Raw genomic sequence first — 19,034 nt, 5'->3', positions numbered from 1 at the left:
AAAAAGTTGTGCAAAAAATAAATGTTGTGAAACTGTTGCAGCTATATATACCTGTTATTATTATTTTTTTAATCACATATAACTGTTACAGTTAAGGGCTACCAGCAATTCCAGACCTTTGCAATTGTTCTACTTGTGAAAATACTGTTACTTTATCACCTCCTGCCCTGCAAAGTAGAAAGAAGGCCTCACTATATTCCACCATAAAGAAAAGGGAAAAACGATGTTAATCAATATGGTTCTGCTAAAATACTAAAACAAATAGAGAGAGAGAGAGAGAGATAGTGAGAGAGAGAGAGAGATAGTGAGAGAGAGGGAGGGGGGATTCTGTTTAATGGAGGGAGGGGGGATTCTGTTTAATATAGAGGGGGGAAGGGGGTACTGTTTGATATAGAGGGGAAGGGAGGGATTCTGTTTACTGTATTAATATAGAGGGAGGAGGGATACTGTTAGTATTTAAAAAAATTCTTTGCCTGTATATTTGAGTCGGTTATGCCATGTATGTGCTTTGGCAACACAATTCTTTTTATTGTCATGCCAATAAAGCCAATTTGAATTTTAATTTTAATTTGAGAGAGAGAGAGAGAGAGAGAGAGAGAGAGAGAGAGAGAGAGAGAGAGAGAGAGAGAGAGAGAGAGAGAGAGAGATATCTCATATAAAAACAAAATAAATACACAGTTTTATTGCACGGAATGGGCAGTTAAAGGTCGGTTCTGTGGGTTTTGTCAATAGTGTTATGATGCCCTCACTTAGTTGTATTATGTGTATAATTTTCGTCGTCTTTGCACCTTCGCAACCCAGTGTTCCGGGAGCTTTTTGGTGATAAAAATAGGCAATATACACAATACAACATTGTGTTTAGCCCAATAACTTTCGCTTTATTAAAAAGTTATTAAAAAACACTCACCGCCCGAACAGGGACTTGAACCCTGGACCCTCAGATTAAAAGTCTGATGCAGTTTAATACATTAACATGTAATACATTAAAATCCAACCCACTCAATGAATCGTATCCTAACCAATCTGTATCCTAACCAATTGTTTAGGCTACTTGCGTCTGCACCATATTTGCCGGAAAAAAACGGATTATTGAACTATAAATGCAGACTTTGTCGCTGCAAAAGCAGGAAATGTTTATTTCTGTCACAGTGTGGTGTCAGTACCGCTGTTATTTAAATATAAATATGCAATGCATATATTTTCAAAGAATACTTTTCGTATTATTTGAACGTGTCAAGTGTTCTATGTCGTGCTGTTGGGTAATGATAGTTCAGTTCGCCAGACCTGCCAGCAGTTTCCAATATGAACTAAGAAATAAAAACGTCGCATTTTAAATTCAACCTGGAGAAATGCATGCTGTTGAACGGTTGTCTGCAGATGGGGATAACGCCTTGCGGTCCAGGGGTCGTCAGCGGCGGCAATTGACAGCTGACAACCCATCCACCTCGCTGGTCTTCACCGCGGTTCCATGGTGTAATGGTTAGCACTCTGGACTCTGAATCCAGCGATCCGAGTTCAAATCTCGGTGGGACCTGAGTTTTACTATTTTTTTTTAACAAGTGAACTACCTGATTTCATGTTTCAATCGGTCAGTTGAAATAAAATGCACTTCCGATGTCTAAGGTCGGAAATGGTTTCATAAAGACTAACGCGTTTTTGAATGATGTTTGTTTAATTTGCAAAACTTTCCCCCACTTCATTTTCGAATGGTGCATTGTAATAGGGGCAGTAGTAGCGCCGTGGTCCTTATCCGTTTCATTTCACAGGCCTTTGGCACAGATTCAGTGACATGCTGCAGGGCGCCGTGGCTTAGATGGTTAAAGCGCCTGTCTAGTAAACAGGAGATCCTGGGTTCAAATCCCAGCGGTGCCTGTTGTTATTATTTTTCAGCACATGTAACACAAACGTTTAGGCTGCGTTTGTGTCACATGTTGTTACTGGAGGAGGCTATCCGAAACGCAGCCAAATATAATCATGTACTCACAAACAAACACTTTTGTGAAAAGATAAGAGACAAGGAAAAAAAAGTCAATCAAACTTGCGACGAGGATGGGATTCGAACCCACGCGTGCAGAGCACAATGGATTAGCAGTCCATCGCCTTAACCACTCGGCCACCTCGTCCCGTCTGAGCTGCTCCACATTATCAAACTGGATGAAACACGGAGGATCTGATCACAGTGCAGGTGGTGTCGTCAAACCTGTCCTAAAGTGCGCGATTATATGCCAGTGTGCATGCGGTTTAAACAATAGCAAGAAACCTGCAGCGTCAGGTGTGGTTTGAGCACTTGCTGCACCGGATAGCTCAAGCGATTATGAAATATTAGAAACCTTTTCCACAAAAGCGAAATGTTGAGAGGGTCCCTGCATGGGGGCCCAGTATGGGAGGTTGCATGGTGTAATGGTTAGCACTCTGGATTTCAAATCCAGTGATCCGAGATCAAGTGCCGGTGAATCGTACTGTTTGTCTTTAGTTGACTTAGAAAAAGAAAGAAATGGATGCGCAGGCTCTTGTTTTACACATCTAATGCTTGAGGGTCCTACAGCTAGCCTAAAACAACGACTCTGGTGGGACTCGAACCCACAACCTTTGAATCACACCTTAGTGTTTGACTAGAAGTCCAACGCGCTATCCATTGCGCCACAGAGCCTGCTCCGTCCTTGAAACATAACACCGAGGTCCTATTGGAGGAGACTGTGACGCATAGTTCACCACTAGTCTGGAAGTCGCTTTGGATAGAAGCGTCTGCTAAAATGACTAATGAATAATTAAGAGACAAAACTGCTTGACGCAGAAACTCCAGACCGCGCCCAACTTCCCACTGAGAACGGGTAATAACCATTCTTTTTGACTGCTATGGCTTAATATTGTTTGTTACTGGAAGTTTAATAATAAAGGTTTTGTTGATTGATGAGCTACACATGCGTTATGTGTCTGATTTATTACTTATACCTTCCGGGAATGTTCTAAAACATAATCGTGAGGTTTAAAAATCTTACACTCTTGAAAAAGTTATTCCAAGAAACCGTATTTCAGGGGTTCCAAATAGTATACAAAGAACCTTTTTAAACAGCAGGCTAAACCACCACAAATAAACGTTGAAACCTCGAAGGATTAATAAGAAACCGTAAAACTCAAAAATAACCCCCAGGGGTTCTAATCTATATAGCCTTCTAATACTGAAAAGCCATGCAAATTGATTAAAAATCACAGGTTTAGTGCATGGCTCCACATTTGAAAGCTAAACTGGGTTTAAATTATAATTTATCGTAGCCATATATGCCACTGAAGGACTTAGGTCTTGACCAAGTACAACACAAACACACAATAAAAATGCCAGGGATGTAAAATAGTCAAATTTATTTAAAACACAATTTCGTTTCAATTCTCATATTGCACAAACTATTGCTGTCTGTTAGTTGCAGCGTTTCAGCCAAATACTTCAATTCGATGCATTGCTTCAAGGGTTCAGTCGTGTTTTCTCAGGCATTACACTGTCACATAGTTTAATATAGCAGCAACTCATTTAGCGCAAGAATACATTGTTTCATTTCTCTCTCGTATTCACACACACACACACACACACACACACACACACACACACACACACACACACACACACACACACACACACACACACACACACACACACACACACACACACACAGCACTAGACAAGACAGGAGGTTCCAAAATTAAACTCAGTCATAAAAACGAAACTGTTAGTTTGTTTGTTTATTCTGTTTTATTTATTTATTTAGCCTATGCATATGACACACAATGTAAAAACGAATTAATTTTTTTGAAGAAGAAAATGGGAAATGCATCAAGGTTTCTGTATTTGAAGTCATCCTGCGTAATATTAAAATCTAAACTGTTTTGCTTTGTCTGCACGTTTTTCCTTACATGTTGTAAACTACATAATTGTAAGGTAGTGTGTTTGCTTGCCTTTGCACTGTAATTGCACTGTATCCAGCGGTGCCTGTTGTTATTATTTTTCAGCACACGTAACACAAACGTTTAGGCTGCGTTTGTGTCACATGTTGTTACTGGAGGAGGCTATTCGAAACGCAGCCAAATATAATCATGTACTCACAAACAAACACTTTTGTGAAAAGATAAGAGACAAGGAAAAAAAAGTCAATCAAACTTGCGACGAGGATGGGATTCGAACCCACGCGTGCAGAGCACAATGGATTAGCAGTCCATCGCCTTAACCACTCGGCCACCTCGTCCTGTCTGCGCTGCTACGTAGTATCAAACTGGATGAAACACGGAGGATCTGTTCACAGTGCAGGTGGTGTCGTCAAACCTGTCCTAAAGTGCGCGATTATATGCCAGTGTGCATGCGGTTTAAACAATAGCAAGAAACCTGCAGCGTCAGGTGTGGTTTCAGCACTTGCTGCACCGGATAGCTCAAGCGATTATGAAATATTAGAAACCTTTGCATGGTGTAATGGTTAGCACTCTGGATTTGGAATCCAGTGATCCGAGATCAAGTGCCGGTGAATCGTACTGTTTGTCTTTAGTTGACTTAGAAAAAGAAAGAAATGGATGCGCAGGCTCTTGTTTTACACATCTAATGTTTGATGGTCCTACAGCTAGCCTAAAACAACGACTCTGGTGGGACTCGAACCCACAACCTTTGAATCACACCTCAGTGTTTAACTAGAACTCACATATAAACGCTTTTGTGAAAAGATAAGCGACAACGAAAGAATTCAATCAAAGTTGCAACGAAGACGGGTTTCGATCCACGCGTGCAGAGCAGAATTAATTAGCAGTGCATGACCTTAACCACTCAGCTAACTCGTACCGCCTTACAATTAATTAGTCAGATGTACACATATACAGAGTTCTAATCATTGGCTGTGGCTCGAACAACGCACCACACATTATTTCAGAGACTGTGCACATTCATTCGCAATCCCTTTCAGAATGACCTTCTCTGCCCGCAAAAAAAGATTACACAGTTGCTAGTTACAAGTGAGAGGCCAGCTTTTGCAATGCATATTTCCATTTAATTTTTTTGAATTATTTGAACGTGAGAAGCGTTTTATGGCGGGCGGTTGGGTAATGATAAATCAGTTCCCCAGATCTGCCGCCAGATGGCAGTGTAAACTCAGAAATGAATGTGCTCCTGAGGCCCTAACATGTTCCCCCTGCAACTGTAAATATATATAGGCGACCCTCACTTATAAACGCCCTACTGCAAGAACGCTAGTAGTTATGGTTGGTTGAGTTTAACACGGGGGGGGGGGATAGTTTTCCTCACTAGTATAAGCAGACCTCGACAAGGTGTTGAGCAGAGAGTCGGCTTATTTCGGTACACTCATCCAGCCCTGAAGTTATCGCTTATTTAATATATAAAAGTTAAGAACCAAAATATAGCGGCGAGTGATAACACTGCTAAGGCAAGTAAACAGGTCTAAAAACCATGTTTAACACTAATGTTAAAGTCTATTAAAATAATTGCATAACATTGCATTGTATATTGCACGTATCTATACACTCTTGTTTTTTTAAAGGTACAGGACTGCCCATGGAATGGAACCAGAATTATTTTGCTGCATATCTCGAGTTATTTCGTTAAAAAGAATCCGAATCCTACCCTCTCTCTGTGTCTGGCATGCTTTTCTATCCCCAGAATATTTAAAAGAGCATTTTTTTAGAGCTGTGTGCTTTTCAGGTCATTGCCTCGTGACCCAGATTGAAGGGACTTTACCAAGCAAGCCTTACTTCTTTCACATTTCAGCTAACCCCTAGGTCACCTTGTTTTCAAGTCACAGAGCCACATACTGCTGAGAGAGACTGTGCTTGAATAGCTGTGAGTGTACCCTTACACCCTCCGTGAGATAAAGAGTTTAATAAGTATTGTTCAACTGAGGAATGGACTTGTTATAACAAGGCATTGCTTGAAAGGGAGACCACAACATTCCCATGCAGTAAATGGTATATCACATGTTTATTATGCCATGAAGGAGATGCATATTCCAAGCAAATGGAGGCGCAAGTATGTTACAAGGTTGTACAGAGAACTGTTTATCCAATTCACATGAAACAAGGACATTCTTTAACAATCTGAGGGTATAAGTCAACCCTGTACACATCTTCTGTTGCATTCACGCAAATGTGGGAGATCAGTGATTAGGCTAATTAGGATTGCTGTACAAACATTACTAGTGAAAGCATAGCTAATCTAAAACTATTTATTTAGCGTTATGAAAAGAGAAAAGTGTTTTCTTTTTTAAGCGGGTAAGCAGATTGCGAATGACAGACCGTTCTCATTTAGTTCCCTGCAGTGTTTGTTTGGAACAACGTATCAGCTGGCCTTAGAAATGTTTTGAGTTTCTTTTTTCATTAAAATAACAAATCCAAAAATGACGGTTAGCAACTGCAATTTTTTTTTTATTTTTTTATTTTGCTTTTACAAGGTATACGGAGACACAAAAATGTATTCAACCACCCTTGTTGTTTTGTGGTGCATAGGAATCCTGTAAAATATGCCACAATTTCAGATTCAATTCACTTTGTTTAATATTACCATAAACAAATCTAATTAAAAAAAGATGTGAAGGAAAAACTCAATAGCCCACAGTTCACAGAAAAATGTATTTGGTTGGTAATAAGGCACAAGGTTAGGTTACCTGCCAAATAAATACATCATAATAATTATTATCTGAATTTGATTGACAGGACGATCCTTGTAACCATTGCAAAAGTCAAGCAGCCATTGGACTAAAGAGGTAGCTCCCACATTCACGTCAAGCTTCATTATAGAAGTACCTTTCTCTGAGTTTACCTCCTCCCATCTAACCTCATTTCCAGCCTCGCCAGGGGAGTTGGCAGTCGGGCACTGGCTGAGAAATGTAAATCACAATTTGAAACAGCCCGAACGACAAAAGCAAGCAAGTCAAAATGCAGTGATTCATGCTGATGGCAACTGTTTTTATTCTGTAATAAAAATACACATTCTGTTTTTAATCACAACAGTTGTCCAGACTGAAACTTGACTTGCTCATTAAAAACAGTTTCATATATTTGAAGCCGATTATCTATTCAAGAATACCAAGATGCATCCTAAGCAAATAGAGTGGGGGTAAGAGCTTTATAGAAACTGAGATACAAGTGAAATACATGCTTTGATCTATTTATATAGTCTGTGTTGTGTGTTTACTGTCAGTATTATCTGTGTTAAAAAAAATACTGTGCCTTGGGCTGGGACAGGTAAAAGCAGGCAGGCTGCTCTGTTATCTAGCAAGGAAGCAATGCTCTCAAAACATCCAGCCTTGAGAAGAGGAGGGAAAAGAGGAGAAGAAGAGTATCATAATCATATTCTGCAGAGCAGTAAGCAACACACTAACAAAATAAATGATGGCTCTGTTTTCAAAATTGCTAAAGTGAGTCCTTTGCAAGATTTGTTGTACCACAATACGTTTCCTATCTATATATCTATTTTATAACGCAAATATGTTTTTTCAAGGTTTTGGAGGGGCAGCTTCTCAAACTCCTTCTCGAGTTGACACAAACTGTTTTTCAATTTCTTAAAATTTAAATAAAAAATTGTGACCAGCAGGGATATTTTTTTACCAGTCCTTAAAAGGGTAACCGCTATTTTGTGGTGCAATTCTAATGTGAAAGGATTATGCATTCCAACACATGCCAAACAGAACTCCAAAGAAGGCAAACAATCTTTTCCCTGAAGTTTACTTCCAAGCAGGTACTGAACTTTGAGAATGACTTCTAGAGACTGTATATTTATACTAAACATCTTGCACATGCTTTCTAGTCAAGGCAGTTAAACAGCCATACTGCTTTGTTATATAGTGGTTTCCTTTCCTAATTGAACAAGAGGGGAGTACCAGCCTGACTTAGCTGTGGCCATTACTCCAAAGGGCCCCCAGTTACAATTCTAATCAAGGCTTTACAGTGCCTGCAGCTGAAAAAAAATATTCCTACCTGTTGGTTGAAAAACACGTTTTAGCAAAATGCATTTTCTTTTTCATAAATCTGGTTCTGTACTTGGTTAAAGGGACTTCTCAGTTTGTATGCCTTACTTCCAGGTAGCTTCAGTTTTTTTCACCTCGTCTTCAGGGTCTACACATCACCAGACTTAAAGCATGTCAGTCATTAGGGGAAGCAGCTGATTGGTCAATTACAGCTAAAGTGTCTTTATAAATGATAAGTAAATGCCAGTACCATAAAGCACAGCGGTGCAATGTTATCAACATAAGAGAAACCTAAACCAGGTCGGCAGATCACCAGCGGGCTCTTTATATAAAGACACTTTATAGATCTTAAAAAATATACGGATAAGAGAAGTTATAAGAGCAGTGGGAATTTTAAGGCGAAACTTGTCTAGAGGTTTTTATGAGCACGTTTTTGTCACGTTCACATGAATGTCCTTTCAATGTTCTGCAACCAGCTACTGTGTAAGCTACTGAAACAAATGTGGAGCTAGTAATTCAGTTATGCTGGGTGGTGACGTTCCCAGACCAGGTAGCTGACAAAGACGCAGGCAGGTGCTTGCGAGGTTGAATGCTTTGGGGGCGCCTTTTTATTCAAAATGGTACAGCTAATCTGAAGGTGGTGGAGGAGCGGAGGGGGCGAGGTGGGGGTGTAGGGAGAAATGATAGTCTGGAGATAGGAGGGAGCAGAAAGGTCGAGACAGCGATAGGCGCGAACAAGAGTTTTGAATTGTATGCGAGCAGCGATAGGGAACCAGTGGAGGGAGCGGAGCAGCTGTGTAGGGTGGGAGAAACGAGGAAGGGAAAAGACGGTCTTATGTGGTTAAGACCGTTCTTTGTGAACCTTCCAACTGCATGCTCTATATCAAATGCTCTTATCTTGCAACAGGGAGATGCAGCTTTTATATATCGCACAATCCATATATAACAAATTAATCAGTCGAGTGATGGGTCAGCTATTTAGGCAAACAAGTATGTACTACATACGATTATAATCGTGCTACGATTTAGACACATCAGCAGCTAATTGGTAAGATTATTTCCAAAAATTAACTGTTAAATCTTTTTTCGCGATTATCAAGACATTTGAATAATTTATTTTATTAATAAGAAAAAATGTGGGTTAAAGTGCACCTGTTTCTCGATAGTGGCCAAAAAGACTACAGCCCCCAAAAGCTCTTTCTGTAAAAGGGCGAGATAAACCATTCAATCTGACCAATTGGGGATCTGTGTTCGCCTTTATGCGTGGTTCCACTTTCTTTTGCTTATTTATGATTGGGCGTGATCTGTTCCCGTGGGCGGGGTTATGCTGTACACGTGAGGGAAGCAGTGCGGATTTGAAGCTCGCGCTCAGGGTAGGATATTGGAGAAAGAGATTTAAACTCTGAGAGAGAAGCTGCAGCAAACCTATTGAAGCGACACGAGCTTAGAAAACGATCGTTACAAATCCCATATTCAGTCTGCACAGGGAAACTGATATACGACGTGTACTGCAACTAATCTGACGAAGAACAGAGATTTTAAAAAATACATTATGACAGTTCTGACGAGGAATATAAAGCAAAACTGACTGTTGAGTCAGGTGAAGTGTGTTTACGATACTGCACCGTGATTTGATGGTCATCTGTAGTCATACTATACAGCGGGTGCCAGTGAAATCATCACACTTTTAAAGTTTTCTTTATAGATATTCACAGCTGGGAAACCACAGGCAACGGTAAGCACTTTCAAATAAATGCACCCTCGTCTGTACAGAATCCGATCGTGTTGTTAATCCTCTTTGGAGTAGCTGCAAATCCGAGGCTGAAAGAAACTGCGTGTACTAATCACTAAAAACATTAATCATTCTAGACACTTCATGAAAACTGCGGGGTTTTAAAAAGGGGTTGCTAGTCTTGATTCGGGAACGGGGAGCGTGTCTGAGGAGGCTCCACAGGACTCGGGAGAGAGTGAAACCGACAGTGCTTGTGCTAACTTTGGGAGTCAAATCTGTTCCTATATCCCACACAAAAAAGAACCAGGCTTTCGCTTTTAAATTCCAGCTACTCGGCTTCACGAAGACTGCAAGGAATTTAATCTGATTGCAGTCATTTCCTTCTACTAGACCGACTCAAAGAAAATAAGTACCCAGCACCGCACTTCACATTCCTCAAGGAAATTCAAATACTGAACAATCGGTGACATCGGAATTCGACGTGATGTCAGGAGAAAGGTACTCCACTCTGGACGAGTCGTCGCTCAGAAAACTGGTCAGTCCATATTTCTTTTTACATTGTATTAATTATGCTACATTATATTATATTAACATTAATATGGTCATTACGTTCATATGTGCAACAATATACTTGTTTCACATATCCATATAATATTATGTATGTGTGTATAATATATATATATATATATATATATATATATATATATATATATATATATATATATATATATATATATATATATATATATATATATTGTTTATTGGGTAGAATGTAAAACAATACCCGCATTAGCAGTCCGCTGTAGCATATCATAAGTTATCGCTAGAAAACTGCACTTGCAGTATTTAAATCGCCTTCTAACAGGGCAATGTTTTTTTTTTTTTTTTAACCCTGCTCATCGCTACATTGTTTTGTTTTTTTTAGGTCAAGAGTTCTGGATTAGTTATGTGTTTGTGATTTATATATGTGTGAGGTAAATCCACAGCTAAATCTGATACTTAAGCATGTAGCACGTGACAGTCAAAAAAGCACGAACTGCCTTGTGATTTAAACATGCATCTAAATGATGACGTTTTCTTTTTCTTGTAATTAGTGGTACAGTTCACAAGAGCCGCGTGGAGACATTCTGAATCCTGAAATAGATTTTACTTTGCAGTTGTGCTCGTCATTTTATTATTAAACATCTTTGTTTAATGTTTAAAAACACATTGACAGCAATACAGACACGGGGGGTTGCGCACGATTCCTGAACTGTCTCAGGAAAGAAGACACGTTTTAAAAGTCCATTGTTGATTTACTATTCTTAGGTGTAGTGTGTTCGTGGGTTTTAAATTACAGACGAGCACCAGAAACACTTGTGACATTCTTCACATTAATCTGTTTTCATTGGAAGATTTTTTAAATGGTATTTAAAGTAGTGTTTAGTAAAGATTTTGCTTCACCAGCGGTAAGACACACAGATGACATTATGCTTTGCTGCAGTGGAAACATGGAAATATTCTATTTAATTTCTGGTTAGGCTTTTCAAGAAGTCTTCACTAAACTGTGGAAGACCACATTAGTAATCACAAAACTGTTGGGCTCCCCAGGGCAATATTATAACCCCCATTTATTCCCAAGACTTCTGTTTTTACACTTTACATTGCAAAAAAACACCGCGTCTTGCCTGAACGGGCTCCGCGGTTAGTTATGTCGGTGACAGACATTTCAATTTGTAGATCTGTCACCTACTTACAGGCAGCATTACAGATTGACCTTGTGATAGAAGAGGGACCACACCTTGTGCAATACAACACAGTTAGTGATGTCTGTTGGATGCAAAAACCGACAGCTTTATCCCCGTCAAACCAACACATTGCACAACTTGTGGTAGAGTTCTGTTTTCTCTCGCATCTTCCTTCAATGTCTATCAAATGAAAAATGCATACAATGTACTGGTAGAGATGTATTTCTGTAATATAATAATACAGTGGTATATTTGAGCTGTTGTGATGGAGCCAAGTCACTATAAATAGGCTCCCAATTAGAAGTTTGAGAACCACTGCTCTATAGTATTGGCCAACAAAACTGTCTCTGTGCGGAACTGGCTATAGGCTACAGGCAGCACAGAACAGTTTAGCTGAAAGATAGTTGGAGGGATAAGGGGGTTGTGTGTGTGTGTGACTGTATCCTCTTGTGGTGTTCTGGATCACTGAATTACATACCCATGTGAGAGAAAGAGGTTCTGTACACCGGCTGAGAAATTGAAAACTGCAGCAGGGATTCCTTTGGGCTTCCAGCAGTAGGTTTTCTCTCATTTTAAACCCTGTGTTTCAGAAGTGTAGCCTCAGAGTTCTCAGAAACTGTATCTTGGATGGACTCCAGGGGCTAACATGTGGAATTCCAAAACCAAACTGTTTAAAGTTTACAGCTGCCGAGGAGCAGGAAACGGGGATGGAGTTAAGGATTGGCCATTTTCCTATTTGTTTATCTGCACAGAAGCCTTATTCTTTTCATGAGAACCTTGTTAAGTGCGACTCCCAGCATGCGTTCTCGCGAACTCCTTCAGATGCGATCATATTCAGAGAGCAAAGTTGTGGCACTTGAGAGGACATGTCATTCAAAGTAGCTCCTCACCTATATCGTGTGTATTGTGATACAGTACCTATTGTATTATGACCTCTGAATATTTGAAAGCCAGAAGGCATTGATGAATACAGTACTGTATTTAAGACCAAAGCCCCTGTACTATGTTTTTCCTGCCATTGTTACACCACGTTTCAGAAAGCTGTCAGACAGGTTTACCCAAACTAATTATTTAAAGAGTAGATTAGATTAGTAGATTACAGAAGTTGTTAAAAGGGCACAGGCACTTCTTTCTGGTCCCATTCAATATAATAAACCCAAGCTGTTTTTATTTTACTTTATTGACATACTGGTAACTCAATTTGGTGTGACTGAAAACTTGAGGGGATATCTTCAGACTTCATGAAAACTCACAGGGAGGAAGCACACTGTGTACTGTGTTCTGTAAGCTATTGGCTGGCATGGTTTGTAGCCAGTAATATGCTCTGACTCTGAAGATACTACTGAGGTGAAATGACCTAGGAAGTGAAACCGTAAAAAAACTAGCTGAAAGTAATACATGCAAACTGACACCACAGTAACACCGGATCTCATGTTCTAAAATAAAAATACATGTTTGCAATGCGTCTTTCAAAATTGCAAGAGCCCTATGTAGAGAATGCAAGCAGCATGGTGAATTATTTTGTTCTCTACAACGATCTGGAATTGAGAATTTGGCTGGGGTTTCACTGATTTAAATCTTGGCTGTAGAAAGAAATATTGATGTTTTACTGGGATCAAGCTTAGGGGCAGTGTTATTTCCGTACATTTCAATGATCCTAGGTCAGTGCTCGGAGGAACAATCACTGTGGTGCTACTGTCCTGGGCACTGCATGTTTTATAATAAAGGGTACAGAGATTGGCACCGCTAGTCTAGACACAGCCTAAAAGTCAGTATACTGTACCTGTAACAGAACCATGGTTGATCAGTATAGAGCGAGGTTCCCATAATTGCCTTATATGGCTGGCCCTTTGATCTGTGTGGGAGAGAGGTTTTATTGGCTTGTGCGCAGTACCTGGATCTTCTCCAGGTTACTATCTGAATGACTGAGCTGCCAAGTAAACGAGGATCTATATAGTGTGAGAAGAATCCTATCTGTTAGCAGCGCCAGACAGGCTATTAATCGGGAGACGGAAAGCTGAAACAAACACTCACTTCCTGGTGGGATGACATAAGTTTCAGTGTTACACAATGTACAGTTCTGATCTTCTTTAATGCACGACTCATTAACCAGCTTCGGAAAGGCCCAATTACATCTTGGAAGACTGTTTTCTACAAATACATCCTGTTTCGTAGGCTTGAGTCACAGAGCTTAGGTTATCTGAGTGCATAAGCTGCAACAAATCTCTCGCTAATGCAGTAGCGTTGCAAAAACCCCCTATTGGGATACCATTATGATACCAGGATATCGCCCCAGCAGACATTAGCAAACCACAAAAACCAGAAACAGCAACACATTTGGAGCAAATTTTGCACAGTGTTCCAGGTACAGTACTGCATCAGCACCACATATCAAAATATGTGGTACCATTTCACTGGCAACTTGCAGCTGCCAGCACTGTACAAAGCCATTGCTGCATTGCCATTGAAGATCATTTGGTAATGTAATTATACCCAGGTGTGTACTACAGGATTTATAATTGGATGTCTTGTTGATTTTACTAGCTGCTGTGTTATGTAACCTAGTTAATAGAGGTAACCTGTTGAGAAGTGTTGCTAAAGTGATTAAATGCCAACAATCTGAGCAAACAGGCTCGTGCTCTCAGGGGCTCTGAAGTGCTCTCAGGTGCTCTGAAATGCTCTCAGGTGCTCTGAAGTGCTCTCAGGGGCTCTGAAGAGCTCTCAGGTGCTCTGAAGTGCTCTCATGTGCTCTGAAGTGCTCTCAGGTGCTCTGAAGTGCTCTCAGGTGCTCTGAACTGTTGTTCTAGTTGTTTTCCACCTTGTAACATATCTCACCTGTGTGTATTCAATGGTTTACTTAGTGGCTGTGTTCTAGATATGTTATAAAATGAAAATAAATATTTGCTGTAACATGTGGTTTTTTAAAAACTGCACAGTTAGGATAGTTCATTGATGTACATGACCAGTAATATTTATCACATTGCTTTGTTAGGTATTGTAACTATGGAGGTGTTTAGCCTGATTGCTGGCACCAGATCATTTCAGTAACACATTTCAAGGTCATTCAAAAAACCTGCACTGGTTGCATGACAAGTAGAAACCCCTACCCTACTAGCTGGGGTTCCTTTAGAACAGGACACATATGTATAAAGACAAGTTCTCATACCATATTGATTAGAGGAGGTGTGGTAGAGATTACCTGAATGTTGCACTTCAGAGATCTACACTTTCCTCCTCTATGCATTGTGAGTCATGTTGTTTGAAAGCAGCGAGTCATTTAATGCACTTTGAAGTTTGAAGTCTCTTCTGTTTTGCTATTCTTGTCTGATCAGCTCTTTTCAAAGGAGCCTGGCCCTTCCTTGTACTGCCCCTTGCATTAAAGCTCTGTCACTCAATGCCTTCACAGCATCACTGCAGAGCCGAGGTAGACGATGCTCAAACAGCCTTCTCTAATACCCTGTTCACACTACTTCAATAACCCGCGATCAGCACGTTTTGAAAACTTGGGTTTAGTTTGAATGGAAAAGTCCATTAATAAACTTGAAACAATTAATTTTTCTGGGTCCTTCTATGTGGTTATTTTAAGAAAGTTCCATTTTAAATTTGAACAAAATAAAAATATTTCTCTGACAAGAAGTGTTTTGTTTTGAGTAATTCCCCCACAGTGTGGCTGGCAGAGGTCGATCTATCCAAAGCGTCCTTGTGTGTGTAACTCATTGAAGTGGGTGTCATAAACCAGGAGCATATTGCAAACCCACACACCTTTACAGCTATCTGCTAAGAAGACCAATGCTTCAACAGTGTAATACTCTCTTCAGAGCTGCTGTGTACTGGGGCTCCAACATTTGCCTCTATCCAGCATGCTTTTCCACTAAAGTAGTGTGTAACCATTACAGGTATTACAGTACCTGGGCTAACTCAATCTTGAACAGCATTCCTAATCAGAGTGTGATTCTTAACAGGATTTTTTGTCAGGGGAAGTGTTTGCAAAAACCTGCCCTTCTGTACATGCCAAAGTGAATTTTCTCTAACTGCTGGTTTTGTGAAAGTTTTATTGGCATTTATTTTTCATCGGAGCAGCTGTTCTGGCTGAAGGCTGTGCTGGGTGGGTGGTGTTGAGGAGCGACGGTCCGGGACAGGGTCTGCTCTGTGTGTGTGTGTGTGTGTGTGTGTGTGAGCGTGATCACACCCTGGAGCCTTGCCTAGCCTCCCCACATCCCTAACGTCTTCAACAACAAGCCCCGCCCATTTATTAACATGTAATACATTAAAATCCAGCCCCACTCAATGAATCGTATCCTAACCAATTGTTTAGGCTACTTGCGTCTGCACCATATTTGCCTGGAAAAAAACGGATTATTGAACTATAAAATGCAGACTTTGTCGCTGCAAAAGCAGGAAATGTTTATTTCTGTCACAGTGTGGTGTCAGTACCGCTGTTATTTAAATATAAATATGCAATGCATATATTTTCAAAGAACACTTTTCCTATTATTTGAACGTGTCAAGTGTTCTATGTCGTGCTGTTGGGTAATGATAGTTCAGTTCGCCAGACCTGCCAGCAGTTTCCAATATGAACTAAGAAATAAAAACGTCGCATTTTATATTCAACCTGGAGAAATGCATGCTGTTGAACGGTTGTCTGCAGATGGGGATAACGCCTCTGAATCCAGCGATCCGAGTTCAAATCTCAGTGGGACCTGACTTTTACTATTTTTTTTTAAACAAGTGAACTACCTGATTTCATGTTTCAATCGGTCAGCTGAAATAAAATTCAGTCCCGATGTCTAAGGTCGGAAATGGTTTCATAAAGACTAACGCGTTTTTGAAGGATGTTTGTTTAATTTGCAAAACTTTCCCCACTTCATTTTCGAATGGTGCATTGTAATAGGGGCAGTAGTAATGCCGTGGTCCTTATCCGTTTCATTTCACAGCCCTTTGGCACAGATTCAGTGAATGCTGCAGGGCGCCGTGGCTTAGATGGTTAAAGCGCCTGTCTAGTAAACAGGAGATCCTGGGTTCGAATCCCAGTGGTGCCTGTTGTTATTATTTTTCAGTACATGTAACACAAACGTTTAGGCTTAAACAAACAATTTCGTTAAAAGGTAAGAGACAAGGAAAAGAAAAAGTCAATCCAATTTACGACGAGGATGTGATTCGAACCCACGCGTGCAGAGCACAATGGATTAGCAGTCCATCGCCTTAACCACTCGGCCACCTCGTCCCGTCTGAGCTGCTCCACAGTATCAAACTGGATGAAACACGGAGGATCTGTTCACAGTGCAGGTGGTGTCGTCAAACCTGTCCTAAAGTGCGCGATTATATGCCAGTGTGCATGCGTTTTAAACAATAGCAAGAAACCTGCAGCGTCAGGTGTGGTTTCAGCACTTGCTGCACCGGATAGCTCAAGCGATTATGAAATATTAGAAACCTTTTCCACAAAAGCGAAATGTTGAGAGGGTCCCTGCATGGTGGCCCAGTATGGGAGGTTGCATGGTGTAATGGTTAGCACTCTGGATTTGGAATCCAGTGATCCGAGATCAAGTGCCGGTGAACCGTACCGTTTGTCTTTAGTTGACTTAGAAAAAGAAAGAAATGGATGCGCAGGCTCTGGTTTTACACATCTAATGTTTGAGGGTCCTACAGCTAGCCTAAAACAACGACTCTGGTGGGACTCGAACCCACAACCTTTGAATCACACCTCAGTGTTTAACTAGAAGTCCAACGCGCTATCCATTGCGCCACAGAGCCTGCGAGGGCCAGGACGCGAACAACGTACCCACCAACAAACTGAGCACTGCTGGTTTGGCAGAATTTGAAAAGGGCCTGGGGGCAGTTCCTTTTTCGTTGGTTCAACCTTGACAGCAAAGGCAGCCCTGTAATTAATATTAGATGTCCATGAACTTGGTATATAACTTTTGTTTTGGAATGGGCACGGCGTTGCTTTAAAAAACCTTTAACTGCCCATTCCGTGCAATAAACAGCTGAATAGACAAAACCGGCCGGAACACGGGGTTCCGAAGCTGCACAGAGTATGAACATAATTCACACATTACAACTAAGTGGGAACAACATAACACTATTGAAAAAACCCACCGAACCGACCTTTCATTTCCCATTCCATGCAATAAACAGCTGTATAGACAAAATATAAAAAAGACAAAATATCCTCCTCCCTCCTCCTGTTACATTAGTAAATGTGCTCCCTCTGTGCACAGAATTTTATAGGCCACGGTGTAATTATTAGACGAATTGTCATGCACTCGGCTGTGACATAAGAGCGAGTGTGGAAAAAAAGTGAATTAGCAAGGTGTTCGATGAAGCTTCTGTAAGGTGGCCCAGTGATGAAAGACAAAGGCTTCATACCAGGTGGTTCCCGGTTCAAATCCCAATTCACACTGTGTGTGACCCAGAGCAAATCATTTAATCTCCTTGTGCTCCGTCCTTGAAACATAACACGAGGTCCTATTGGAGGAGACTGTGATACATAGTTCACCCCTAGTCTTTGGAAGTCGCTTTGGATAGAAGCGTCTGCTAAAATGACTAATGAATAATTAAGAGACAAAACTGCTTGACGCCGAAACTGTGTCATTTATATTTTTCGTAGTCTCAGCACCTTCGCAACCCAGTGTTCCGGGAGCTTTTTGGTGATAAAAATGGGCAATATACACAATACAACATTGTGTTTAGCCCAATAACTTTCGCTTTATTAAAAAAGTTATTAAAAAACACTCACCGCCCGAACAGGGACTTGAACCCTGGACCCTCAGATTAAAAGTCTGATGCTCTACCGACTGAGCTATCCGGGCTCAATAGAAACGCAACTGTTTAATACATTAACATGTAATACATTAAAATCCAGCCCCACTCAATGAATCGTATCCTAACCAATTGTTTAGGCTACTTGCATCTGCACCATATTTGCCTGGAAAAAAACGGATTATTGAACTATAAAATGCAGACTTTGTCGCTGCAAAAGCAGGAAATGTTTATTTCTGTCACAGTGTGGTGTCAGTACCGCTGTTATTTAAATATAAATATGCAATGCATATATTTTCAAAGAATACTTTTCCTATTATTTGAACGTGTCAAGTGTTCTATGTCGTGCTGTTGGGTAATGATAGTTCAGTTCGCCAGACCTGCCAGGAGTTTCCAATATGAACTAAGAAATAAAAACGTCGCTTTTTAAATTCAACCTGGAGAAATGCATGCAGTTGAACGGTTGTCTGCAGATGGGGATAACGCCTCTGAATCCAGCGATCCGAGTTCAAATCTCAGTGGGACCTGACTTTTACTATTTTTTTTTAAACAAGTGAACTACCTGATTTCATGTTTCAATCGGTCAGCTGAAATAAAATTCAGTTCCGATGTCTAAGGTCGGAAATGGTTTCATAAAGACTAACGCGTTTTTGAAGGATGTTTGTTTAATTTGCAAAACTTTCCCCACTTCATTTTCGAATGGTGCATTGTAATAGGGGCAGTAGTAATGCCGTGGTCCTTATCCGTTTCATTTCACAGCCCTTTGGCACAGATTCAGTGACCTGCTGCAGGGCGCCGTTGCTTAGATGGTTAAAGCGCCTGTCTAGTAAACTGGAGATCCTGGGTTCCAATCCCAGCGGTGCCTGT

The 19,034-nt window shown here is 40.6% G+C and overlaps 10 non-coding genes across 10 annotated transcripts; 4 read left to right on the top strand and 6 right to left on the bottom strand.

Annotated features, from left to right (window-relative positions):
* Positions 1 to 1,462: 1,462 nt before the first annotated feature.
* trnaq-cug (transfer RNA glutamine (anticodon CUG)) lies at positions 1,463 to 1,534 on the top strand. The gene has a single exon. It is a non-coding gene; the product is annotated as a tRNA-Gln (tRNA).
* Positions 1,535 to 1,798: 264 nt separating this feature from the next.
* On the top strand, positions 1,799 to 1,872 carry trnat-agu (transfer RNA threonine (anticodon AGU)). Its single transcript has one exon. It is a non-coding gene; the product is annotated as a tRNA-Thr (tRNA).
* A 169-nt stretch (positions 1,873 to 2,041) lies between these two features.
* On the bottom strand, positions 2,042 to 2,123 carry trnas-gcu (transfer RNA serine (anticodon GCU)). The gene has a single exon. It is a non-coding gene; the product is annotated as a tRNA-Ser (tRNA).
* A 436-nt stretch (positions 2,124 to 2,559) lies between these two features.
* On the bottom strand, positions 2,560 to 2,650 carry trnar-ucu (transfer RNA arginine (anticodon UCU)). Its single transcript is given in 2 exon segments — positions 2,560 to 2,595; positions 2,614 to 2,650. It is a non-coding gene; the product is annotated as a tRNA-Arg (tRNA).
* A 1,503-nt stretch (positions 2,651 to 4,153) lies between these two features.
* trnas-gcu (transfer RNA serine (anticodon GCU)) lies at positions 4,154 to 4,235 on the bottom strand. The gene has a single exon. It is a non-coding gene; the product is annotated as a tRNA-Ser (tRNA).
* A 12,138-nt stretch (positions 4,236 to 16,373) lies between these two features.
* Positions 16,374 to 16,447, top strand: trnat-agu (transfer RNA threonine (anticodon AGU)). The gene has a single exon. It is a non-coding gene; the product is annotated as a tRNA-Thr (tRNA).
* Positions 16,448 to 16,550: 103 nt separating this feature from the next.
* trnas-gcu (transfer RNA serine (anticodon GCU)) lies at positions 16,551 to 16,632 on the bottom strand. Its single transcript has one exon. It is a non-coding gene; the product is annotated as a tRNA-Ser (tRNA).
* A 436-nt stretch (positions 16,633 to 17,068) lies between these two features.
* trnar-ucu (transfer RNA arginine (anticodon UCU)) lies at positions 17,069 to 17,159 on the bottom strand. Its single transcript is given in 2 exon segments — positions 17,069 to 17,104; positions 17,123 to 17,159. It is a non-coding gene; the product is annotated as a tRNA-Arg (tRNA).
* A 985-nt stretch (positions 17,160 to 18,144) lies between these two features.
* trnak-uuu (transfer RNA lysine (anticodon UUU)) lies at positions 18,145 to 18,217 on the bottom strand. The gene has a single exon. It is a non-coding gene; the product is annotated as a tRNA-Lys (tRNA).
* A 741-nt stretch (positions 18,218 to 18,958) lies between these two features.
* Positions 18,959 to 19,032, top strand: trnat-agu (transfer RNA threonine (anticodon AGU)). Its single transcript has one exon. It is a non-coding gene; the product is annotated as a tRNA-Thr (tRNA).
* Positions 19,033 to 19,034: the final 2 nt, after the last annotated feature.

This window comes from Acipenser ruthenus, chromosome 11 (assembly GCF_902713425.1).
Source record: "Acipenser ruthenus chromosome 11, fAciRut3.2 maternal haplotype, whole genome shotgun sequence".
Taxonomy (NCBI): Eukaryota; Metazoa; Chordata; class Actinopteri; order Acipenseriformes; family Acipenseridae; genus Acipenser; species Acipenser ruthenus.
Note: the sequence above shows the minus strand (reverse complement) of the source record. Positions and strands in the feature narration are given on the sequence as shown.